The 27,795-nt window shown below is 33.9% G+C and overlaps 1 non-coding gene across 1 annotated transcript; it reads right to left on the reverse strand.

Annotated features, from left to right (window-relative positions):
• Window positions 1-15,415: 15,415 nt before the first annotated feature.
• On the reverse strand, window positions 15,416-15,522 carry LOC131173570 (small nucleolar RNA R71). Its single transcript, XR_009143886.1, has one exon. It is a non-coding gene; the product is annotated as a small nucleolar RNA R71 (small nucleolar RNA).
• Between the last annotated feature and the right edge of the window lie 12,273 nt (window positions 15,523-27,795).

The raw sequence follows: 27,795 nt of genomic DNA on the forward strand, positions 1-27,795 counted from the left end.
CACTTACATAAAGCTAAAACAAAAAAAATCCTAAACCTCACCTTGTTTCTATCTTGGCCGAATCAAAGGGAGAACAAGGAAGGGCTTTTGGTTGTTTTAAAGGAGCTTTGGCCTTCTTGTTTGTGTGGACAAGCTATAGGATCAACTCTTAATGATCTCACTACCTAGATTAGGTGGTTGAATTTGATTCTGCACCTAAGGGGTAAATTTACCTAAACTTTAACTTGTTAATTTTGGGGTTTTAGTTTCCTAATCACAATTAGGCATGTTTCCAATTGAGATCTATTTTATTATGACCAAAATTAAGTTTTTTGTAATAGTATAAATTATATGCATGTTGCATGAACACTAGGGTTAAGAAAATTTTAAATTGCTAACTTTGCACCATTAGGTGCTTTTGTTCTTTCAATAACTAGCCTAAAATCGAGTCAAAAAGCCAGCAAAGCCAGCGTTACAGTAAAAAAGTCAAAGAGTTAGCAGGGTCAAAAGAGAAGTGACTCGATCGAGCATTAAAACACTCGAACAAAACCGAGCCAAGCATCAGTCCACATACAAGCTACTGAACATTAGTACACATTCTCATCCAGTATACTCGAACAACACCTAGCCAAGCACTAATATGGAAAGTCAACCACTAAGGAAGATTTACAGGCATGAATCTCGGAGTAAGAGTCGAGCATGCCAAGGTTCTAACCACTTATCTCACAATGGCTCTTTGAAGGCTTCAGACTACAAAATAGAAGACAAGGATCTAATCAGATATGCTTTTCTACATTACTTTACTGAAACTTTGTCAAATTCCTACCTTTTCATATTCTCTAAAGAACCAATATCTAATTTGAGTGTTAGAATGGTTGACCATTAGGCCACCGACCTCACTTCTCACTTCCTTTTTGTGTTATAGACTGACCTAACATCAAAACTAGTCAAAGACGCTCACGACAACATCTAGGACTAACAAACTTTGATCTCGTACAAGTCCAAGGTATTTCATACTATTATTGCACTCCTATCCAAATAGCACTACATCTAACAACTCCATGATATGAAAAGATATACATACAACTCTATGTTATGAAAAGATAGCAAATCCTCATGGAAGTAAGAACAGATCTAAGTACAACTATATACCCATTTTAAATGGATATAGATTTGAAAATATATTATTTGAAAAACATACAATATTGCAATAATAAAAAAAAAAAAGAAAGGTAATCATTGGTGACAAAATTTACTGATAATTACTCTAAAAAGCTAAAAAGAAATTGGAAGAAATTTAACAAAAGAAAGCAAAAGATAGAGAGCTTTTAAATTAATTGCATTAACATGAAGTTTTTAACTTGAAAAACAATTAAATAATTTTTTCAATAACCTTTAAAGCAATATTTAAAAAAAAAAAAAATCCTTTTTTACTCTCCTAAATTTATCCCAATCAGGGGCCAAGCTGTCATGATGAAAAAAAATAGCAATAAAGAAATGCCACTAATAAATCAAAACTCATTAACATCAATGAAAGAAGCAGCCATCATTGCAAAAGCATCATCGTCGTCTAAAATGGGACTGCCAAATTGAAATTGATGTGAAACCTTGTCCTGCATTGCATATGATTGTTTTGTTGAAGGATTACTTTCAAAGAAGTACTAAACCATTAGCGATTACGTAACAGCTGGAATATGAACCTACCAATGAGCCCAAAATCAGTACGACAATTTGTTTTGGGGTCAGAATCTAACCGTAGGCCCATATAATGGCAACAGATAATTTAATTGCTAATGGATCAACTACCTCTTTTCTTGATTTCCACTTAGGGCAAAAAAAGTATATTCTCTTTTTTATAAATTATATTTTAGATTTAAAAAATTTATTTATATTATTTTAAGTTTTTATAACTAGAATATATTAAATTTAATTTTAAATTAATTTTTAATATTATCTAACTAATAATTTTAAAAAATAATTTTTTAAATAACAGTTTAACCGTAATATTAAACAGGCCATTATTGCATTAAGGTATATGAGGTAAAATTACTATGAAAATTAATTAAAAAGCCTACATATATTATATATATATATATATATATCTTCATCTTTGCACTTTTGTACAAATCTTTTATCCAAGATTGCAAAATTAGTGCTGACCTAAATTAGTCAAAATTTCGAACAAAAATGAAGCATTCACTCACTTGAATTGAGAAAATCAAAATGGCCGAAGCTGGGAGTCCAATTTCCATACAGTTGGCCCAACTGATAAAAGAAGATCACATTACACATTCTAGTCATAACAATCAAGTGGAAAGCTGTTGAATTGGGCTCTTTTTTCCAGTGGTAATCCACATACATAGAGCCCAAGTTCTAAGGGCGTTACCTTCAATATAATTAGTTAATGATAATTACAATTAGAGTACGTTTGTTTTAACTTATAAGCCGATAAAATCAGTTCATAAATTTTAAATATAAGTTAATTTATTTGTTTATAATAATTTTTAAGCTTACAGAGACTTCACTTTTTCTTTTGATGCTTATAAATTAGTTTGATCAAATATTTTTTTTTATATTATCCTTATTTATTTTTTAAAATTTCATCATAAATTTTTAATATCTTTTTTAGTCATTTAAATAATAAATATGTTAATAAATTATTTTTTATCAAACACATTAACTATTTATCAATCAATTATAAGCACTTTAACTAATCAAGTAACTACTTAAAATTTTAAATATTTATAAGCATTAGGTACTTATAAGCTGATTTTTATAAGTTAAGTCAAATATCCCTTTACATTCGTATAATAAATTTATTTACACCTTATATCATTTCTTATTTTTTATATTTTCAAAAAATTTATAATTATAAATGTATTAAATGATTTAAAATTATAATTATTTTTAATTAGAATTTTTCTATAATTAAAGATTTTAATTGTTATTATAACATGATAAGATACCTAATATAATGAAATAATTATTATAAATCTTGAAAAAACATGTTAATTTTTATAATTAAACGTTTAGTAATGAAACAAAATTATACATTCAATGAATGCGTTATACAAATTTTATAATAATATAATAAAAATATTAAAAAATAGTGTATTATTGCGATAATTTATGGATTTCCAATCTTATTATATTAAGACATTGACAGTAATTATGAAAGAATTTTTATAATTAAAGTAAGTTAGAAGTTTTGGAGCCGAGTATTCTAACATTATTAATTTTATTGTAACTTTGAGGCAAAATGGTCTAAATAAAAGATAGATATTAAGATGGCAAATCTTATCTTGGTGATGCATACGTACATTATTAGTTCTCAAAAAATCAATTAAATTGTAATAATAGCAATAAATTTTAAGTTTTAAATTAATTTTATATTATTATTAGTGCAGTTTATAAGTGTTTATCTTATTATACAGAAAATTAATTAGAGACGTAAACTCTAAACCTCTTCAAAAAATCTTCAATGGATTAAAAAACTATGCCAATTTCTGTAAGTTAACAAAGCAATGGAGATGGTAGGGATAATGTAAACTTGGCATGATTCCATCACTACGATAAAGAGGCCATTTCATGTAGGCAATCTTATATGGAATTGCAAACTAATAAATGCAGGATATGTAAATAAAAGTGAGTCCTATAAATATGAAAGTGAACCCAAAGAAAAAAAAAAAAAAAAAAAAAAAAAAAAAAAAAAATATATATATATATATATATATATATATATATATATATATATATATATATATATATATATATTTGAAAATAACTGTATTTATCCATGCGTTAAATATTCAATGATTTGTTATTTCATATATTCATCCTACATTGAATCACAATGCCACCATATAATTTCTTGAAAGGAAGACAAGAAGCAAACCAAAAATGCAAAAATTTGTTTATCGCCATCATAAACAGCAAAGCCCGTATTCACTTTGCCTTCTTCCTACACGATGCCAAACCAGTCCAATTCAATGCTCACTCATTCATATAATGGGACATTTGAGACTTGTTAAAAATTGTTAATATCACACATTGTTTTTGGATTGGACTAATGTGGCACTTCTAAAATCTTGGGTACTCCTCTTTGAGTTAACTTTGATAGTGGAATTAGGCTTGGTCATTTTCTTTATAAAAATTACAAGTCTGTCTTATCATATCTTGCTTATATAAACAAGGAGAGTGGGAAATGTTCATTTTATCCATTTCACACATCTTTTCCCTCCATTTCTTCATTACTTTTAGGAGATAACTAGCAAGGTGGGAATTGTCATGGAAGTTAAATCCACTTGCATTGGAGAAGAAGGTAGCTTTAGAATTTCAGAGAAAAACTCAAGGCAAAAGCAGTTATAAAGAAAATGCCATTAAAATTTTGAAACTACCTTTTTGACAAATCTCATCAGGGATCAATTTGTGAATTACCCAAGTATAAACATATATATTAATATAGTATTAACATGAAGGGAACGGTCTTGTAGTCCCTCTATTTACTAGGCAGTGCTGAAATCCCCAACCCAACCATAAAGTTTTGGATCACCTACGAACAACACGTCTAAAATTTTTATGTCTGTTAAAATTTTATAACTTTTATATTAAATTTACATATATTTCAAACGTGTACTTATCTAAATAAATAATTTAATAATTTTTTTATTCGCTTAGTTTTAATTGAAATTGACTTAAAATCTCATAGTTTTAAAGATCACTCAAATATTATTGAGTTAAAACTCATAAGCAAAATTTGATAATTTTGATGGGAATGTGCAATTATTACAATTCAAAAAGAGATAGAGAGGAGTGAAAAGACATATAAATGAGAAAGACCTATAAATTCATTGCCTTAAGATTTTGGGTTATAATTTTGGGTTATATTTAGTGTTAAGCTGATGAGTATGCGATGATGTGTGATACCAAGGGTACCAAGAATGAATGACACGTGGTGCAGTATTAAAGATTATATGGAAAAAGATATCGGAATAGAGTTTGGTATACGGGTGGATGAAAGGCTTGTCCGACCTATTCTTAAGTGGATCTGGAAGTTCTCCAAACGTCTTTCTGTAAGACAGTAAAAGGTTAGAGAGCCAAGGGGGCCTTGTCCCACTTGGCACTACAATGCTTAAGTTAGTAACTCTAGGAAAGAAGGACAACTAAGAAAATAAGGATTTAGAGTGTAAGAGTTCGAATGTTTTAGCTTTAGGGAGTGTAGCTTTATATACTGACAGTTAACTCAATAAGAGAGTGCTAAGTGTTGTTATGAGATACTAGTGTAGTGATAACCTCCAGCTTAGGTGGCGTTTTACTCAGAGCTTATCTTTAGTAATAGGCGCTTTGTCATTCTTGCAATGGTAGTTATTGTGTCAATGATGATGACATTTGTTATAGACACCGTACCACTATTATTTGGCATATTAATGCACTTGTCTCATTGACTAAATGACTCTTCATTTGTCAGGAGGGTATGCCTCTCCTCTCGAGTGCTATTTCGAGGGATTGGGTTTCAATTCTGCTTAGTAGCTTCTTTGGAGCAATTCGATTCAATTTTTTTGATTGGTCAGTGTTAGCATAATTACAGCAATTAACATGATTATAGGAGTTTTGTGTAGCATAATTATAGCAATTAGCATGATTATAGGAGATTTGTGTAGCATAATTACAGCAATTATTATTCTTGTCTAAATTAGCTCATATTCTCATGTATAAATAGATGTAATATCTCTGTAAATCTGAAACAGACAAATACACAGACAAATATACAATCCTTTCCTTCATTACTTGTATTCTTTCTTCTAACATGGTATCAGAGCCGTAAAGTTTTTATTTCTAGTTTCTGGGGTCTCTCTTCTCTCTCTACAACCTGTTCTGGTTCATTCTTTCATTCCTGTTATTATACCAAAGAGCTGTTTCCAAATCCTGATCCAGGTGATTGTGATGTGCTCAATATTACCCATCCAGTTTACCTGCCTCTGTTGAATCTGCACCAGTTGTTGATCCAGTACCTGTGCCTGCATCTGCTCCTAGCACTACTCTTCGTCGTTCTACCCGTCCAGTTTGATTCCTGTCTCCTCTGTCAGCCAAACCGCTGATATATTCACCAAAACGCATCCTCCCGCTCACTTTCAGGATCTCTTAAGCAAACTCAAGTTGGCACCTGTGCTACCACCTTGAGTTTGAAGGGGGGTGTTAGCATAATTACAGCAATTAACATGATTATAGGAGCTGGAGCTTTGTGTAGCATAATTATAGCAATTAGCATGATTATAGGAGATTTGTGTAGCATAATTACAACAATTATTATTCTTGTCTAAATTAGCTCATATTCTTATGTATAAATAGATGTAATATCTCTGTAAATCTGAAACAGACAAATACACAGACAAATATACAATCCTTTCCTTTTTCCTTCATTACTTGTATTCTTTCTTATAACAGTCAGATCACACGACCTTTGTCGAGTGTTCATTTGGGCTTGCTACCCTCGTATACGGATTCAGCTTCCTTTGTATTTTAGTCTATGGGAATCTAGGCATCACCGATCTAGCAGTTGAATATTTTTAAGTGTATCAATGTTCTTTCACAATTCTCATCAAGAAGAATTATCCTCATGCATATTGGGCGTCCTAGATATCTAACAAGTGGTAGTATCAGAAACAATAGTTTGACAGGGATGAGTATGGAGATGGTGTTAGTGATTCTAGTGGTGCTTCTACACATGCATGGGGAAGAGCAAGAAGACTTTCAGTAGCCCAATGGAGTAGTAACGCAATATGCAAATGTTAGAATTTTCATGTTGAAAAGAGATGAAATGAGTGAAAAACATATAAATAGGAAGAATCCATAAAACCATTGTCTCTAGGTTTTAGATTAGATCATGATGTCAAGCTCATTAGTATATTTTTTCATAAGGCACATTTAAAAAGATTTTACCCAAGTGTTTTGAGCTCTACATCTCTAACAAATTTCATTTTTTTTCTATCTTGTTTTTATATGATACCTCTTTATATAAAATCTTTATATAGTGAAAATATAAAGAGGAAGATTAGGCCACTTTATATTAATTTTGTTAAATATTATAAAAATATACTTTTGTGTTATAATTTTTTAGTTACATACATATGATTTCTTCTCAAAATATATAAATTATTCATAAACATTATTTTTTTTTCTTGAAATGAACTAATAGCATTCAAACTCTAAGATTTATCATATACAATTTAATGATAATATTAATGGACATATCATATATCTATTTTTCAATGATTTATAAAATTATAAGATCAATATATTTCTTTCCTCAATATTAGAGTTTTGTTCTTATGATTGAGAGTCTTGTCTCCTCTTAGTGGGGTTTTGTTTTTATTTCTTACAGTTTTGAAAGATTTTTTTTACCGTTTCAAATACAGTGTGGATCGTCGATTCCTTTTAATTAAAGATTTTGGATGTTTAAGTATACGAATAATGATATTCTATCGATGGAGATTAATAGTGTGATATGTTCCTTCATTGAGATTTAGTGGCCATTTTAATCTCTTTTGGGGGCGGGTAAAAGAGGTATTAAGTTTTCAAAAAGGCTATGTTGCAGAAGATTTCTTTTATTATTATTATTATTATCAAAAAAATTATTTTCCTATGTTGAAATCATTTTTGAATAGAAACTTCGAATTATTCTTATTTATATATATATATTTTGTCTTATAAGTACATTATGATTCATATACATTATGATTGTTATGAATGAATTGGTGAAAAAAATAGTGCCCACCGCCGATTAATCATTGAATTGCCATTTCTAAATTTTATCGAAATTCTTAACTTCTTAATTAATGTAGTGTTAAAAATAATTTATAGTGTTAAAAATAATTTTCTTTTTTCTTTTTTTACAATTCTCATTATAATAATGTAATACCAAAAAATACATTATATATAGAAGAATTGAATTCTTTTTTTTTAGGAGATCATATAAAAAATTAAACTTGTTTATTTACATCTTCACTTGGAAGATTGAACTTGATTTATTGAATGAGAAGGCCTCTACATAATAAAAATATATAAAATATAAATATTTCATTCATATGGGGCATACTAGGCTACTAGCTGGATTGGACCTACCCCAAACATATACATTTATTATAAGATTAGATCAGGCCATAAATCTCCTACACATACCTAAATTTGTTGGGACACTGATAATTGAATATCAATCTTAAATTTAATTAAATGGGTGATATTCAATTGATCCAATCTTAAAATTCAATTCAACCCCTATCACCAACTTAATTAGAGATGACAATATTTCAAGTATTTTTGGATATCTAATTTATTCTAATTTTCATAAGATAAATTTGAGTAATATATAATTAGATTTAGAATAATTTTAGATTTAATAATTAATAAGTATATTAGATTAAGATTTTATATTATTATAAGAAATAAAAAAAATAATTACAAAATTACTGACCAAATAATTTTAATAGGTAAGTATTGATTATTTATTAAAAAAATTAAGAGAATTAAAATTTAAATTAATTTTTACCAACTAAAATATCATCTTATTACTAATTGATAATTTACTAACCAAATTATTTAGTAGGTAAAATGATAGCTACCAATAATAAAATATACAACTAAATATTGTGTCAGTAATTACTAACTATAAAGCATTTAGCAGGTAAGATTAAATGGAAAATAAAAAATAATATTTTAAAATGAAAAAAAAAATACTGACTACTATATATATGATTAGTAATTATTGACTATTTTGAGACTTGATGTAATAACCCAAAATTTTTAAATTATAAATAAAATAAAAAGAAAATATTATGGTTATTATTTTTATTTATTATATATTATAATTTTTATTCTAGGAATGAATCTAGACAACATGTATGTCCAGATTCATTCACAGATTAAAAAAAAAAAACCAGCACCCCCCCTCCCCCTTTAAACTCTCCCTCCCGTCACTCTCCCTCCCCCTCCCCTTTTCTTCCGGTCAGCGAGCCTCCAGCCACTATGACCTACCGGCGAAGCGTCCCCCCCACCCTGGGCTACGCCAGCGAGCTGCCAGCTAGCCGGAGCAGCGTCGACAGCGGTACAAATGGAGGAGTTTTCTTCCTCAACGCTCGCACAGTGGGCAGCAACTTCCCGACTCAATTCTGGCTTCATCCGACGTCCGATCAAAGCGATTCAGGTGGCGTTGGAAAGCTTGTTCTGAGAGCTTTCTTTTGATGCCAATTTTGCAGCAAATGGAGGTCGAATGAGTGAGATATGGAGGAGAGAAATTTCAAGTTTTTCAAGCTTTTGGGTCAGATCTAGGACGATCTGACCATTTGATTGACGATCCGAGACAACCTATGGACTGATGGAGAGGAGAGGAACATGATGGTATGATCAGATCCGGCAAATGTTGCCAGCGATCAACAACCGGCCACCGTGCGCGATGGTTCCGGCGGTGGCTCCGATGGGCTTTGGAAATAATTCAACTTCCAAAGGCTTTCTCATTTATTTTTTGAAATTTTTGAGATACAGATAAATTTCAGGTAAGAATATTTTCATTATTTCTCTGTCTGTGGAGTATAAATGTAGTGTTTCTTAAATAGAAAAAATTGGAGAAAAATTCTAAGAAAAATATATGATGAAATTAAAATTATTTGGAGATATTCTATGGTGTTTATTGAATTTTTGAGTGATTGTATAATATTTTTGAAAAATATAGATGGATTTTAGTTAGATTTTTAGCATATGGACATATAAGATTATTTGAAATTATGATATTTAAATTTTATATGATTGGTTGAAGCTTGAGGATGGAGGTTTAAATATGTGAATATTGAATTGGGTTGAATTAAGAATATATTAGCTGTTGAAAACTTATGAAATTGAGTAATATTCTTGAATAAAATATTCATGGGTGATTAGAAAATTACCATTACTTTTGCGATAGCTTTATAACTTTATTAAGGACCACGGGGCGAAATTTTAGAATTTTTAGAGCTTGTTTGAGTGGATTTTTGCAAAATGTCAATTATAGGGACTAAAATGTAATTTTTAAGATTTTGAGTATTGCTTGGTTTGGAGGACCCAGGAGGGGCCATATAATGATGATGAGATATGGGTTGAGTTTATAAGTGCTATTTGAACCATTTTTTGCAGGTTGGGTAGGTCCCAGGTATAGTGGAAACTCTGCCGGATTTCCGGCATGAATTAGGCTGTCTGTTGTCTCTTTAGAGTTTTATTTTGACTTAGCACTAATAAATTTATAATATAATTATTTAGGTGATCGATTTTAGCTATTTTTCTCCATCCAACAGCCATAATAGTCCTCTTGTACTGTGAGTAAAATATTAATTTTAATTATAATTTTAATATTATTATATGTTCAAGTATGCCCATGCATCACTTATATGTATATATCTATGTAGTTAAACTTTAGGCACGTTTTATGTTGCATTTACAACTGTTAAAGTGCCATGGATGTTGTTTGCGATAATTTGGAGCAGTGTGCGTGCGTTGGCGTGCGTTTGGTATGGTGTTGGATATGGACAGGATAGGTAGACACTGTTTGAGATCTTCGCTGGGACCCAATCCTTCGGGGTAGACACGGCTTGAGTTCTTCGCTGGGACCCTGTATTTGGTTTATTAAGCGAAAGTTCGGCTTGAGATCTTCGCTGGCAAAGGTTGGATTAAGAGGGCTGTATAGGGGATCAGCTCCCATATATGTATTGTTTGATACTCTCGGGTGTGTGAGTGCTCCAAATTGCCTTTTTGATGTGATTTGTATGAAATTTATGATGATGTTGCATTTCACTCTACAGGGTGCATTAGCTTTAGATAGCTATAGAGATTATGGTTAAAATTGATATTTTACTCTCTGAGTTGAACGCTCACTGCAGTTCACCATATTTTTCCAGGCTACAGGAGAAGACCTTATTCAGAATAACCTATTCCTTTCCTCGCAGGTTATGAAAATAAAAATTACTTAATTGTATTATTATTATTATCTAAATTTGTAATTTAGAACTCCGCATGTACTAGTAGTAGCATTAATCCTGTCAGGGATTGCATGAATTTAAGTTTTTATATTAATAAATGAAAAATTTTTATGAGTTTTAAATAATTTATAAATGATGTAATAGGGTTGAGCTGAGCTCCCCTAATTTTAGTTTCTGATAATTACTGGGCTAAGTTGGCCTGAAATAAAATTATGACAGTTTAATTTAAATTATTTTATATGCATATTGGGCTTAAATTGTGGGCCTAGTCATGGGTTGAGGAATAGTTAGGCTTACTACGGGCCTCGGAGGCTTTAGGCTGGCCCAGGTCCTAGTGTCAGTCCGGCCCATAGGTTGGGTAGTGACAAAGTTGGTATCAGAGCTTAGGCTCTAGATTCATGGGAAATAATATACTTGGGAGTGTAAAAGGAGTCTTGTTAGGATGTTACATGCAGAGTATAGGATTCTATTTCATCTTTTTTTGTAATTCCTTGTTTCTAGATTCTGCGTTATACCTTGAGAAATATAAAAGTGCCTCAGTTAGTGTCTCGATTTTCATGGAGTACATAGAAATGTGAAATAGAGTTAGCAGACATGTTGAGGTCTGTCATGAGGATACGTACTCCAAGAAATGCTATGTTTCTATCTGTATGGGTTTAAATGGTGTGCCCATTTCGTGCAAGGCATGAGTACATAAAGGTGAGTCTTGAAAGTACAGTTGCCCTAGATAAGGATGAGGATACCACTGCTGGTAGTCATCAGTGGATGACCCAGTCAAAATAAGTTTATGATAATAAAAGATTCAAGAGAGATAAGAAATTGGGAGACTTAGTCTGTCAGAACGTATCGTAGTAACTATACAATGTTCTCAATGTCTGCTCTGTAAGCTACAGATTACAGTACCGACATAGGATTATTGTGTAGAGCTGCATACTTCCCTATAGTGCTTATGATGAGGATGTTTGTAGGCAGTCTCTGTTTTGGTACAGTTATGCCAGAATAGGATTCTATTACTATAAAAGAGTTTGAAAATCCTAGGTAGAGATTTAAAACCCTATAGCTTGAATATTAAAGGGTCATAGTTGCAAGGTAGCTAGAGTCAGTGACTCAGTTACCCTAACATGAGCTACAGTTACATCAGGAATTGCTGAAAGACTAGCGGTTTTAGTATAGTCATAAATTAAAGGTAACAACTATAGGGTGAGGCCATTTGGTCTTTGATATGGGTTCTTAGAGAGTTTAGGCATTGTAATGGGCCTTTTGCCTAAAGTTTAGTGAAAAACAGTATCTTCCTTGTGTAGCAGCAGGGCGCAGGGTACGATTTTTCTCCCCTAAGGGAGACAGGATGCTATGGATAATGTTCATAGCCTGTGAAATGACGCTTTAAGGGGTTTGCAGTATGATAAAAGAGTAGATAGCCTGACATGGTTATGGCAAGGTGGAAGATGTAGTACCTTTTTCATAGTCAATTACGATGTAAAGTGGTCTTATTCTTTCAAGAGGGATACAGATTTATTATTAATAATGGTGACTAATAAAATAGTGCCCTAGATGGGACTGTAGAGTGTGGTAGAGAGTAGTTGGCTCGATTATTCTGGAGATTGATACAAGTTCCATTATAGGAATCATATATAACCAGATCATGATGGATGTAAATCCTTTGAATTGGATGACGGGTTTGGGTGCCCGGTATCTTAAGTTTTAGCTAATTGAGTAAACATGGAATATATATATATATAAAATAAAATAAATAATAATAATAATAATAATAATAATAATAATAATAATAATAATAATAATAATAATAATAATAATAACAACAAATAAATAAAAATTGTTGCAGAATCAGTTCTCGAGGTAGTAAGGGTATTATGTAAGCGAAAGGATAAGAATAGAGATCATACAATAAAAGTATGACAGTAATTTCCTGAGTTCCTTTCTAACATTATATTATTCAAAACAATAGTATAATCTAATTATAATAGTGTTAAGAGTAATAAATTGGCGAAGATAAATCACAGAAGGCCAATGGATAGAGAAAGTACAGAATGAAAGTTTGGACAATTGATTGCAGATGCAATATAATCTAAATGCCAGTGGAAGTACTTGATGCATACATTTTGCATAATCATTTAGGCTTAATTTCATAGCCATTTTTAGTCACTTTTAGCTAATTTCATTAGTTATTTAGTTAGTTTTTCATAATTGTCAATTTTGGATTAATTTGCAAATTTTACTTTGTTTTGTAGGAAAAATGGTGTTTTTGAAGGACTAAAAAGAAATTTTGCCATTGAGGAGTGATCTCTACAGCCAAAGATGTCAAAAACAAGTTTCAAAGTTGAAATATGCATTGGCCAAATTGCGCATAACTTACCACATAAGTCATGCAGATCTGCATAAGGAGAAGAATCACTGTTCCAATACCTGCCGAATTGTGCATAAAGAGAGTGCATGGCTTATGCAGATTCACCCCCCCTTATGCAATCTCACGGAATTGTGCATAACCTATGCGCCTGGTCATGCAGTTTCGCATAAGTGAGCTGAAAACTAGCGAAATCGCATAAGGGACTGCATGACTTATGCAGTCCACTTATGCAGTCCCACAAAGATTTCATTAATGAGCTGGCAGAAGATTCCCTCAGAAAATCTCTCCTCAAACACACCATTTTAGGGCTCCATGTCAGAAAATGCTATAAATAGCCCCATTTCCCATTTTAGAATGGAGGAAGAAGAGAAAAAGGAGCAGGAGCAGCTGAAGAGTCACAATCATTTTCCACACCATTTCTAACCAGATTTGGGGATTTCTTTCTTTTCTTATATTTTTCCTACATTTCTAGTGTTGAGCTTTTTGTTTCTTAGCTTAGATTAAAGTTTTATTTCCATATTAACTCACAATATCTTGTAAATATTATGGATAGTGAGTAGTTTTAATTAGATTCTGGAGTAAGGGTTGCAATATTTGAGATATTTTGTGGATTTTGATTGGGTAATCCATATTTTGTAGTCTTAATGAGTTTTATTCATTTCTTGTGTGCTTAATGACATGCTTAGTGTAGGATCCCATTAAGTAATGTTCTTAATCCATGGTTGAGGCACCGAAAGGAAAAGGCCTTGTGATAGATAATCAAGAAATTGAACTTAATTAACTTAGATCTAGAAATAGACTAAGGATTAAGAGGATTCACAGATTAATTAAAGAACTTAATGGGTTTTAATTAACTCTAACTCCACGAAAGTAGGATTAGATTGATTAAGGCACTCTTTGTCTCACTCGAAAGGGTATTCAAAGGATTTAAGAATTAATCTCCTTAAAACCCGTAAGTTCCACAAGATTGAATAACCAATTTGAAATCCCAAAATAGCTCGAATATGAAATCCCGAACTCCGGAATCGCCTTTTTATCATTATTAATTTCTAATCAAATTTAATTGCTTGCCATTTTAAATTTTGCCATATTTCAACTTGCTTATTTCAAATTGATGCAATTTTAGTTTAATTAATACATTGTTGGATAAATTATTAATTTTGCACATATAGATTTCATACTCCAATACCCATCAATTTATTGCTTTGATTTCAAAAATAGTTCAATTTAGTCAACTTTTTATATCAAAAATTCAATCATTAACACAACTCCTCGTGGGAACGATATCTTTTCTATATTACTTGTACGACCCGTGCACTTGCGGTTGGGCCACATCAAGTTTTTGGCGCCGTTGCCGGAGAGTTGTTTGTTTAAGATTGAATTCTTGATTATTTTAGTTGTTTATAGTTTTATCTTTGTTATCTTTTCATTTTGTGTTTGTTTGTTCTTTTTCAGGTACTTATAATCTTTTATGAGAAGAGCTAGAAGCACAAGTGACACATCCTTATTATTTGATCCTGAAATTGAGAAATTTTATAAAGCCAACAAGAAAGAAACCAGAAAAAGGAAAGAAGCCTTGAGAGAAATTGAAATTGAAGCAGACATGGCTGATGAAAGAATTAGAATTGGTGGCGGTAATGCTGGAAATGATCGAAACAATGAAAATGCAGCCCAAGGTGAAGAAGTTGTAAATGCTAATGTGCCTAGGGGAAGTATGATGGATCATGCTTTTCCTCGTTTTGATGACTTGAGAGAAAGCATAGCAAGACCAAGAATTGATGCAAATAGCTACAAGATGGATTTTGGAGTTCTTCAAATGATTCAAAATTCCCAATTCGGGGGACATCCTTCTGAAAATCCACACACACATATAAAGAAGTTTGCTATGATCTGTGACATGCAAAAACAACCTGGAGTGTCTGATGATGCAGCAAGATTGAAGCTATTCCCATTCTCTTTGAAAGATAGAGCACTAGATTGGCTTGATTCTTTACCTCACAACTCCATTACAAATTGGGAGCAACTTACTGATGCATTTCTTGCACAATATTTTCCACCTGGAAAAACTCAAGAATTGAGGAACCAAATGACAGCTTTCAGACCAAGAGAAGATGAAACTCTTTATGAGTCATGGATGAGATGGAAGGAATTAGAGAGACAATGCCCACATCATGCCATTCCAAAATGGATGATAAATCAGAATTTTTACACAAATGTCACTCCTGCAATTAGAGGGATTATTGATGCTCAAACAAGAGGAGAATTAATTATTAAGCATGAAGATGAAGCTTATGAGCTACTGGAGAAAATTGCAAAGAATACTCATCTTTGGAGTAGTCCAAGAGGACCAGCTCCAACTCAAAAGAGGCAAGCTACTGGAATGTATGAACTTGATCCATTCAACATGATTAATGCAAAGTTTGATGCACTTACAAATGTCTTGGCTAAGAAGATGGAAGATTTAAGTATGTTGGTTAGTTCATCATCATCATCTGGAAGTTCACAACAAGTTGCTTATGCAGAGGGAACTACCAGCTGTGGAGTAGATTATGGAGAGCAAGCAGCATATGTTGGTAATTATGGAAACAAGCAAATGGGGAATCCTTACTCTCAAACTTATAATCCAACTTGGAGGAATCATCCCAACTTTTCATGGGGAAATCAGCAAAGTCAAGTTCCAAATCAGAATTTTCAGCCACAACAACAACAAGGAATTCCATATCAGCAAAATAGGCAACCATTGCCTAATTTTCAGCAGAAAAATATGAATCCCTCACCAAAATAGCAAGAACAAAGTTCCACCACAGAAGCTTTATTACAACAGATTCTTGCTAACCAAACTAAGCATGATAAGGAGATGAGAGAGATGAAAGCAAGGTTAGAACAGATGCACACACATAACAGAATGCTAGAAAATCAGATTGCACAACAAGCATCTTCCTCAAGTACCAAGTCTTTTGGAAAACTTCCAAGTCAATCAGAAAACCCAAGAGAGCAGTGTCAAGCTATTACTTTAAAAAGTGGGAAAGTTGTAAATAATGAGAAGAGTGAAAATAGTGAGAGGAGAGAAAATGAGAAAGAAATTGATGAGAATGAAAAACAAGAGAGTGAAAAACAAGAAAGTGCAGAAAAATGTAAAGAGAAAATTGAAGAGAAGGAAGAGAAGTATATACCTCCAGAACCTTACAAGCCACAACTTCCCTTTCCACAAAGATTTCAAAAAGCTAAGCTTGATAAGCAATTTGGGAAGTTCTTAGAGGTTTTGAAGAAGTTATACATAAATGTGCCTTTTATTGATGCTCTTTCACAAATGCCCTCTTATGCAAAATTCTTAAAAGAAATTCTCTCAAACAAGAGGAGACTTGAAGACCATGAAACTGTAACTTTGACAGAAGAATGCAGTGCTATTCTCCAAAGGAAACTTCCTCCAAAGCTCAAGGATCCAGGGAGTTTTTCAATTCCATGCCACATTGGGGAATCATGTTCTACAAAAGCTTTATGTGATTTAGGGGCTAGTGTTAGCCTTATGCCCCTCTCCATTTATGAGAAGCTCAATATGGGAGATCTTAAACCAACCCACATTTCTCTTCAGTTAGCTAACAGATCAATTAAGTATCCTGAAGGGATTTTGGAGAATGTGCCTCTGAAGCTTGGGAAGTTCTATATACCTGTTGACTTTGTCATTTTGGACATGGAGGAGGATTCTAATATCCCAATCATCTTGGGAAGACCCTTTCTAGCTACAGCAGGAGCATTGATTGATGTTAAGGGAGAAAAATTGACTCTTAGAGTTGGTGAAGATCAATTGGTTTTCAATATTAATAACACTATGAAGAAGCATCATTCTGAAGCTTATACTTGCTTGAGAGTTGATATTATTGATGAGCTGGTTGAAGAACACTTGAGAAAGAAATATCCAGACGATCCACTTGAAAATTGCTTGGTTCATGGAGGAGGAATAGACTATGACAACCCTCATGTGGCTGCATATGCTCATCATCTAGAGGGAAGTCCACCATTCATTTCTGCTCCAGTTTTTCAACTTACACAAAAGGAAAAAGTCGAATCTAAGCAACCATCATTCAAGGAAGAAGATGCACCTAAGGTAGAACTTAAGCAACTTCCTTCTCAGCTCAGGTATGAATTTCTTGGCACTAATAACACTTATCCAGTAATTGTAAATGCAAACTTGAGTACCTTAGAGGTTGATAAGTTGTTAAGAGTGTTGAGGCAATTCAGGAAAGTTTTAGGATATACCATAGATGACATTAAGGGAATAAGCCCACACTTTTGCATGCATAGAATTATTTTGGAAGAAAATTGTAAGCCATCTATTGAACATCAGAGGAGGTTGAACCCAAATATGAAAGAAGTTGTTAAAAAGGAAATTTTGAAGTTGCTTGATGCAGGGATCATATACCCTATCGCAAACAGTACTTGGGTGAGCCCAGTACATGTTGTCCCAAAAAAAGGTGGAATGACAGTGGTCAAAAATGAAAATAATGAATTAATTCCCACATGAACAGTGACTAGTTGGCGAATGTGCATAGATTACAAAAAATTAAATATTGCCACTAGAAAAGATCATTTTCCACTTCCCTTCATTGATCAAATGTTATAAAGACTGGCTAGGCATTCTTATTTTTGCTATTTAGATGGATACTCAGGTTTTTTTTCAAATCCCTATCCATCCAAATGACCAAGAGAAAACTACTTTTACTTGTCCATATGGAACCTTTGCTTATAGGAGGATGCCATTTGGGTTATGTACTGCACCAGCCACTTTTCAAAGGTGCATGATAGCAATCTTCTCAGATTTCATTGAAGATATAATGGAGGTTTTTATGGATGACTTTTCTGTTTATGGATCTTCATTTGACATATGCTTGGCTAACCTTTCTAAAGTTTTGCAGCGATGTGCAGATACTGACCTTGTGTTAAACTGGGAAAAGTGTCATTTCATGGTTCAGGAAGGGATAGTGCTTGGACATTTGGTATCTAACAGAGGAATAGAGGTTGATAAAGCCAAGGTTGAAGTGATAGAGAAGATGGCTCCTCCTATCAATGTCAAGGGAATTCGAAGTTTTCTAGGACATGCTGGGTTCTACAGACGCTTTATTAAGGATTTTTCTAAAATAGCCAAACCTTTGTCTAATTTGTTAAGTCATGACATACCATTTGTATTTGACCAAGAGTGTTTGGATGCCTTTTGCAGGTTGAAGCAAGCTCTTATCACTGCACCAATCATGCAACCACCTGATTGGAGCCTACCTTTTGAAATTATGTGTGATGCTAGCAACTATGCAATTGGAGCTGTTCTTGGTCAAAGAAAGGACAAAAAGGCTTATGCTATTTATTATGCTAGTAGAACATTGGATGAAGCTCAAACAAATTATGCAACAACTGAAAAGGAATTCTTAGCCATTGTCTTTGCATTGGAAAAGTTCAGACCTTACATTATTGACTCAAAGGTGGTTATATTTTCAGATCATGCAGCCATCAGGTATTTACTCCGTAAAAAGGAGGCTAAACCTAGGCTCATTAGGTGGATTCTGATGCTACAAGAGTTTGATTTGGAGATTAGAGATAAGAAGGGAGCTGAAAATGTAGTTGTAGATAATCTTAGTAGGCTGAAATTGGATGATGAAGAAATGGATGAAATCCCTATTAATGAGTTTTTCTTGGATGAACAACTTTTCTCTCTTATTGCTAAACTACCTTGGTATGCAGACTTGGTGAATTATCTATCTTGTGGAGTTTTACCTCTAGGAATGACATGGCAACAAAAGAAAAAGTTTTTGCATGAGGCAAAATTTTATAGATGGGATGATCCTTTACTCTTTAGGAGATGCTGTGATGGTTTAATAAGAAGATGTATTCCTGGTGAGGAGACACAGAGTATTATGCATCATTGCCATGCTTCTGATTATGGAGGACATTTTGGAATCTCTAAAACAGCTAGTAAAATTTTGCAAGCTGGTTTCTTTTGGCCAAATCTTTTTAAGGATGTGAGGAAATTTGTGTTGGAATGTGATAAATGTCAAAGGAGTGGAAATTTGTCAAAAAGAGATCAAATGCCCCTAAATGATATTCTTGAAGTAGAATTATTTGATGTCTAAGGAATAGATTTTATGGGGCCATTTCCTCCTTCATATGGTAATAAATACATTCTAGTTGGAGTTGACTATGTGTCAAAGTGGGTGGAAGCTATTGCAACTCCAACTAATGATGCTAGAGTGGTAGTGAAATTCTTGAAGAAATTTGTTTTGAGTAGATTTGGAGCTCCTAGGGCTATGATTAGTGATGGTGGTTCACATTTTTGTAATAAGCAATTTGAGAGCTTAATGAGGAAGTATGGTGTAGTGCACAAGATAGCTACCCCATACCACCCTCAAACTTCAGGACAAGTTGAAATTTCTAACAGAGAACTCAAACATATCTTGGAGAAAACAGTAAGCAATTCTCGGAAAGATTGGTCTGTCAAACTAGATGATGCTTTATGGGCATATAGGACTGCTTACAAAACCCCTATAGGAACTACTCCCTTTAGGTTGGTGTATGGTAAGTCTTGTCATTTGCCTGTGGAGCTAGAACATAGAGCATATTGGGCTATTCAGACCTTGAATTTTGATCTTAAGCAAGCTGGTGAAAAGAGACTATTGCAACTTAATGAGCTTGAAGAATTGAGGATGGATGCTTATGAAAGTGCCCGTATTTCTAAAGAAAGAACTAAAGTTTGGCATGATAAGCATCTTAGGAAAAAGGAATTCAAAGAAGGTGATTCAGTTTTGTTGTTCAACTGAAGATTAAAATTGTTCCCTGGAAAACTTAAATCAAGGTGGACTGGTCCATATAGAGTTTCTAAGGTTTTCCCTTATGGAGCAATTGAAATTTGGAGTGAAAAATCTGGGAATTTTAAGGTCAATGGGCATAGATTGAAACATTACATAACTGGAGACCCAATAAAGAGAGCAAGCTATTATAAGCTCTCCAATCCCTCACCTCTTTTCAGTGAAGTGCATGAAGAGTCCGGCTAAGGACTATAAATTAGCCCTCTTGGGAGGCACCCCAAGTTCTTTTATTTTGCTTTTGTTGATTTACTTTTATTTGCATTGCTTTTGTTTTTATCTTAAATCTCCCCAAATTCAATTTTTGACATTGTTGAATCTTGTCCCTTGTAGATGTATTTCAATGGAGGAAGGTTGGTGAACCGTTGGGGAGTAACTCTTAATATGATATTTTGTCCTTCAACTCTCCCAAAATTGATTAATTTTTGCTGCATAACCTGTGCAGGTTTGCCTCCTTGTTTATGCAGAGGAAAAAAAAAATGAAATTTTGCAGCAAAGAAGGGTCTGCAGCAGATGGCTTATGTTTCTTGGTGAGGTTGGGTGTGTAACTTTTAAGTATTTATGCTTATCATGTTAATGTGATGGTAAGTGGGTCATTTTTGTAGTTTTGAGCTTATTTGGGTTGTGAGATTTAAGGTGGACATACTACATTTTCTTGGCATAACTTGGGGAGTCCATTCTCATTTGTGGATTAATGCAACTTTATGCAGATTTTATTGAGTTTTAATGTGCTAAATGTTGATTTGCAGAATTTGAGTTGAAATGGCATGATTCACAAATGCCTCTTATGCAGGATTCACTTCTACAAGCTTGTGTGATGCAATTTTGATGGATTTTGTATATATTGATGTGTTTTTGGTGACAATTTCTCATGATTTATGCTTCATAGAATTATATTTCTTCATTCTAGGGTATTTTTCACACTTGCAAATCATTTTCAATTGTAATCTCAATCTTGTTGAATTGTGCATAAGCAACTGCATAGCTTATGCAGCTTTTAGATCACAAATTTTGCCATTTTCTCATCTTGCTAAAAACTGCATAAGGATGTGCATAGCTTATGCAATCCTGCATAACCACAATTCTTGCCATTTTTCACCTCTGTTGCAAACTGCATAAGGATGAGCATAACTTATGCAACTCTGCATAGCCACATTTTGTCAAATTTTATATCTGCCGAGACTTGCATAAGAAGAGCGCATGACTTATGCACTTCTGCATGACTTCAAATCCTGCATTTTCTCTTTCCACCGAGACCTGCATAAGGAGAGTGCATAGCCTATGCATTTCTGCATGACCACACTCTCCAAAAACCAAAACCTGCCGAGACCTGCATAAGGAGAGTGCATAGCCTATGCACTTCCGCATAACCACGAACTCTGAATTTCAAAACCTGCCGAGACCTGCATAAGGAGAGTGCATAACTTATGCACTTCCGCATAACCACCAACTCTGAATTTCAAAACTTGCCAAGACCTGCATAAGGAGAGTGCATGACTTATGCACTTCCGCATGACCTATTTCTCTGAAATCCAAAACAGGCCGAAACTTGCATAAGTTAACGCATAAGCTATGCATTCTTGCATAATCAGTTTTTCACACTATTTATCTTCCACCGAAACCTGCATAAGAGAGTGCATAAGTTATGCACACCCACTTTTCCCCTTATGCAGCCTTAACACATGTCCTGTTCAAATCAAAATTTGTTTTCGGCACCCATTTTCCCACCTCCACCTCCCGATATTCCTGTTCACTCCTTTTCCCCCCACGTCCATTTATTCCGGCATTACCCCTCCCCTTCTGCTCCACTCATCTTTTCGCCGCCTTAGCCCTAGCTACCCTCTGCATCTTTCATTTTCTCCCTCATCTCCTCCATCCTCACCATCGGCAACCCAATGGAGTCGCCTCCTCATTCCCCTCAAACCTCCCCTCTCCAAGTTTCGCCCTTGGCAATGCGGCCTCCCAACCCCAATTCCCCTCCACAAGAAACCCCTCCTCCACCTCCCACAGCCACTTACAAGAGAAAAATCAGGTCGAAATCCACCCGACCCATAGCTTCTGCACCTCCTCTCTCAAAACGCAAAGAACCACCCACCACCCTAATGTCAGAGCCTCCACCCAAAAACCCAAAAACTTCAGCCTCCACACAAGCCAAATCACCCTCTTCCAGCAAAAAGCAAACATCAGTAGCAACACAGGTATCAAAACTACCTTGGCCTCTTCCTGATGCAACTCACAAGGCAACCTTTAAGAGACTCAAGGACAGGAAAATGCAACCCACTAGGTATATTTCTGCAGAGGCCCTTCAATCAGCTGGTTTATTTGATAATGTTGTTGCCTACCTTGATGGTATGGGTTGGATGGAATTTGTGCATAAGCAAGAAATAGTTTATCTAGCTTTAGTTTTGGAATTTATTTCCTCATTTTCTGCTACCTTGAAATTGCATGACATAGATTATACGCCAACTATGAAATTTAGATGTTTTGGGCAAAATAGAGAGTTATCATTGGACCAATTTCATAGCATTTTTGGATTTGCAATTGATGGGCTATTTAGGGTACCATATACAGGGGTAGAGGTAGCAAACAAAGGTATTTGGAATGCTGCTCAGTTTTGGAGAATTATCACAAACCAACCTCAGACTTTTTCTGCTGGCAGATCCAAAACTTCTCAAATACTAGACCCTGCACTTAGATTTATCCATAGGCTTATTGCTAGCACTATCTTAGGCAGAGGGACTAGTTCTGGTGCTGTTGGGAAATCCAAATTATTCATGCTATGGTGTGCTTTTCACAAAGTTAAAGTTTCTCCTGGTTACTTCTTTTGTGAGCATGTGTTACATATTGCCACCAAATCCATAGGTGACATTGTCTTGGGTGGGCTCATAACTGTTATAGCCAAGCATTTTGATTTTAATCCAGAAGAGCATCCACTATCAGCACTTTCAGACACCCTATATTTTGATGCTACACACCTATCCAAAACAGATTCACTTAATCGACACTACACAACCAAAGAATGTAAATTGAACCCATCAGACAACCAGAGGGACAATCATCCCACCACCCAACAAAGACTGATGAACCTACACCACCCCCTCAGTGTAACGCCTTCACCGTAGGTAATCCGTATATTTTACTGTTCCGATGACTAATATCTGTTCGGACAGTCAGGATGTCTAGAACTATACTTAAACTATAGTGAGGAGACATAAATTAATGAAATAAATATTAAAAAAAATATAGGAAAAATTTTGAGAAAAATAAATTAAAGTTTAGAGAATTTATAAATTGGTATAAAATAATAAAAATAACCCGATGAGCACCATGAAAGGCATTTTGGTCATTTTACCCCTAGAGGTGAATTTTGACTTAAATGTCAAATTAAAATTAGAAAATAAAATAATTAACATAAATTAAATTTATGAATTTGAATTTGGAAAATGAGAAGAGAAAGAAGAAGAAAAGAAAAGAAAAGAAAAGAAAAGAAAGGAAATAGACTTATGGCATTTAAAAATAAATAAATAAATAAATAAAGTACAATAATTATAGAATATATATATATATATATATAAGACACAAGAGATAAAAATTCACCAACCACAAGTCTTCTTCATTTCCTCTTCTCTCTCTCCTTGCCATCTCCATGTTCTCTCCCCTCCACCATTTTTGCTCAAGCTTTGAGCTTGAGTTTCTCTTCATTTATCCACCAAAACCCATGGTCCCCTTCATTAAAAATTTAGCCCACATCATAAGGAAGCTCTAGGTACCCATAGGGAGAAGGAAAGTTGAAGTTTTGGGAAAATTTTCAAGTGGGTCACAAGAGGTTAGTGCCTAATCTTCCTTTCTTCCTTTATTCATCCTTGAGTTAAGGTTAAAATGAAGTGAAATTTGTAAGAAATTAAAAGAAATAGGTGAGTTATGAGGGGAGTGAATTTTTGGTACCCATGGTGAGTGATGGTTTTTGATAACTATGATGTATATAAAGTGATTTAATGATGTTGGTTGATGCATTATAAGATTAGAAGTTGATTTACATTGAGATTTTATGATATTAAAATTGTGAGTTAGGGTTTGGTCTAACTTTGGTATTTTTGTATTATACCATGCAATTGGGATCGTTGAGATGTGTTGATGATATTTAGAAGTGCCTTGAATGTCAAATTGAAGCAAGGAAGTTGGAGGAGAAATGAAATTTTGGAAGTGCTATTTTCTGCAGGTTGTGTTTATTGAGGGCAATGTACATTTTAGGCCATAAATGAAATTGTGTGACCCCAATTGGTATGAGGCCAATTGGAGGTGAAACTAGACCCAAAATAGCCCATATTCTATGAAGAAACCATGCCCAAATTCTGTCCAAAACTTGACCTAAATACTGCCTAAATTCGGATTACCCTGAAACTGCCAACCCAGAAAATGACCAAATGAACAGTACATATTCATTTGGTCATAACTCTCTCTATACAAGTCAAAATGACCTAAAATTTTACCCATGGAAAGTTTAGACATAGGGCTACACTTTTCATGAAGACCACTTAACCCAGTTTTGCATTTAACAAATTCAAATTGTTAGCACAAATTGGGTCACTGAAACTGCCAACCCAGAAATGACCAAATGAACAGTACGTGTTCATTTGGTCATAACTCTCTCTATACTGGTCCAAATGACCTAAAATTTTACCCATGGAAAGTTTAGACATAGGGCTACACTTTTCATGAAGACTACTTAACCTAGTTTTGCCTTTAACAAATTCAAATTGTTAGCACAAATTGGGTCACTGAAACTGCCAACCCAGAAAATGTCCCAAAATACTATTCCTTTGGTATTTTGACCATAACTTAAGTTCTATAACCCCAAACTCAGTGATTCAAAAACTGAAATTCAAGTTTAAACATAGAGGAGCAATTGTTATGAAGGAATTGTGACTAAATAGACATCCCAACCTATTCAAATTCCTAGATAAAAATAACACATCAACATGAACCTAAAGAAAGGTTCATGGGAAAAATGCTATATAGGATAATTAAAATACTCATAAGGAAAATTTAATATTAAAAATGATATGAATATGTAAATTAGGACTAATGTCCTATTAATATGAAATTTATGGTACCAATGAACAGTACTAGAAAATAGTAATAGTTAATAGTGCTAAATTAATTAAAAATATTTAATTGCCTATTGTATACCTAGACTTATTTATTTAGTTGGATAAATTGGTATACCAATTAGGGACTACAGATAGCAGTACTGCTTACAGAGCAAATCATGAACTGACAATATATGTCTGGTATGATTGTTCTACAGGCTATATGCCTACTTACTGGCCATTGTGCCTACTTTATTTCTGGCTTTACAAGCCTGACAGCAGGTCTCGTGCCCGACAGCTGGCCTCGTGCAGCCATGGATGTATCTGGGGTAGACATATGGCTGTCTAACCCGTATACTCCCGTGTATCCAGCTTTTATAATTTTTTATAGGTTTCTTGGGCATTGATAATAATTAATTAATACTGAATATATAATAAGTAAACAGGAAAGATCCCAATAATTTTAATTGTTTCCAAAGTGTAATAAAAAAAATGTAAAAGACCCAGAATTTATGATTTGTAAATATTAATTCAATTGTTTAATTATTGTTATTATAAATTATGCACCACTAAGCGTTATGCTTAGCGCGTTGGTTTTCCATCGCGTAGGTACTGAAGATCAGCAGCTGCCACAGTAGTATTCGGACAGAGTTCCGACCAGATCTGCCACCGATCAGAGTCACCTCATCAGTCTTTTGTATTTTGGTAGGGCCCATGTGTAGACTAGTATTTTGGTTCATTATGTCTAGTCATGATGTAATTACTAGTTTATGATGTATTTTATTTTGGACTTGAAATGAAAACTTATAATTTATTATCTATGAATTTCCATATGAATGCAATAGATGACACTTCATTTTGAGATCTCATAAATAGTTGTGAATGATATGATAAAAGAGAATATGATATGAAAATATGTGAGATGACTATGAATATGTTAACACGTGATAGTGGAACCCGCCAGATGCTAATAAAACAGATGAGGATTTGTTCGGGTCTCCACAGAAATAAGATATATATATAAAAAAAAATTCTACACATAAATTACCTGATTTTAAATGACATTAAAATTTACAGTAGACATGACAAGACAAGATAGGGTGCTCCGGCACCGAATGTGGCACTTCTTGCTCGGCTATACAATAGACGGGTAAGGGGCGTCACACTCAGTCTACACAGGACACCCCAGCAGCTTCTGCACAGCCCACACCTTCTGCAGCTGAACCCTCTTCATCCACAGCCCCTCCTGCCTTCAACACTAAAGCCTTATTCACCTATCTTGAAAGGCTTAGTGATGATATATACTTTATGGATAGAAAGCTTGAATCTGGTCTTGATACCCTCAAGGATCGTCATGATCAACTCTTTGATTTTGTCATGGAAACCAGAGACAAGCAGAAAGAATTAAAAGAGATGATGAAGCAGCTCATGATTTTTCTGGGAATGCCACCTCCACCTCCATCACCTCCTCCAGCACCATCACTTCGACAGCAACCAGCTCCAACCAGCCCCTTAGCAACATCTTTGGACAAGGGCAAAACAATAGAATTAGATTAGTTTCTGTTTTACTTTTGTTCAAACTTTTAGGAGTTTTTCTTTGTAGATATGTTCAAACAATTTTAGTTTGTTTTGAATTCTGTTTTTCTTGAAGTTCTATTGGATGGCTATTACATTAGTTTTTCATTGATTTTCATTGCTTTTACTGCCCTTTTGTGCATATTTGTCCATACATTGTATATATTTGGATGCTTCTACTGGTGGTTGCACATTTTTCCTTGCTACTCATCATGCAGCAGCTTTTGAATATACTGCACAGGCTGTGAATTCCCTTATGCAAATGTTTTGCATAGTCTGTGCAGTCCTTATTGCCACTCATGCAGAACCGCACAGCTTATGCACCCCCTTATACACCTGTTCTGGACAGCACTTTATTCTGCATAACCTGTGCAGCTTCTTATGCATCCCCATTATTTCTTGAATTCTCATCTGCTCTATACCAGGTAACTCTTTCTTTTTGCTCTTAACTTTCACAATTCCTGGTAATTACTACTTGCTTTGAGTTTTGGTAATATACTGCTTGAGACATTAAGGACAATGTCTAATTTTGAGTTTGGGGGTGTGCATTTGGATTTTTGCTACATTTTTTTTTTACATTTTGAGTATAGGAACATGTCATCCAATTCCATTTATATACACTGTAAATATTTTACATATACATCCATACATACATATACATAACACATTTACACACACATTATACATCACTTAGAAATTGCACACATTGCACACAAATAGACAAATAGATTCACTCCATTTAGTTAATGCATTGCTCATTTTTAGGAATCATACATCGTGCATTAAAATCTTTTGCCAAATCCCTTGAGTATTGAAAAGTTACCTATGAGAGTGATTTGACTTACCTTTAGTTGGGTTTGTGGATTGAAAGTTTCCTAAGAGGTGCAAGGTTTTGAAGTGTCTATCCCTTGCCTATATCTTCTTAGCCAAAAAGCCAC

The sequence above is a fragment of the Hevea brasiliensis genome, chromosome 14 (assembly GCF_030052815.1).
Source record: "Hevea brasiliensis isolate MT/VB/25A 57/8 chromosome 14, ASM3005281v1, whole genome shotgun sequence".
Classification (NCBI taxonomy): domain Eukaryota; kingdom Viridiplantae; phylum Streptophyta; class Magnoliopsida; order Malpighiales; family Euphorbiaceae; genus Hevea; species Hevea brasiliensis.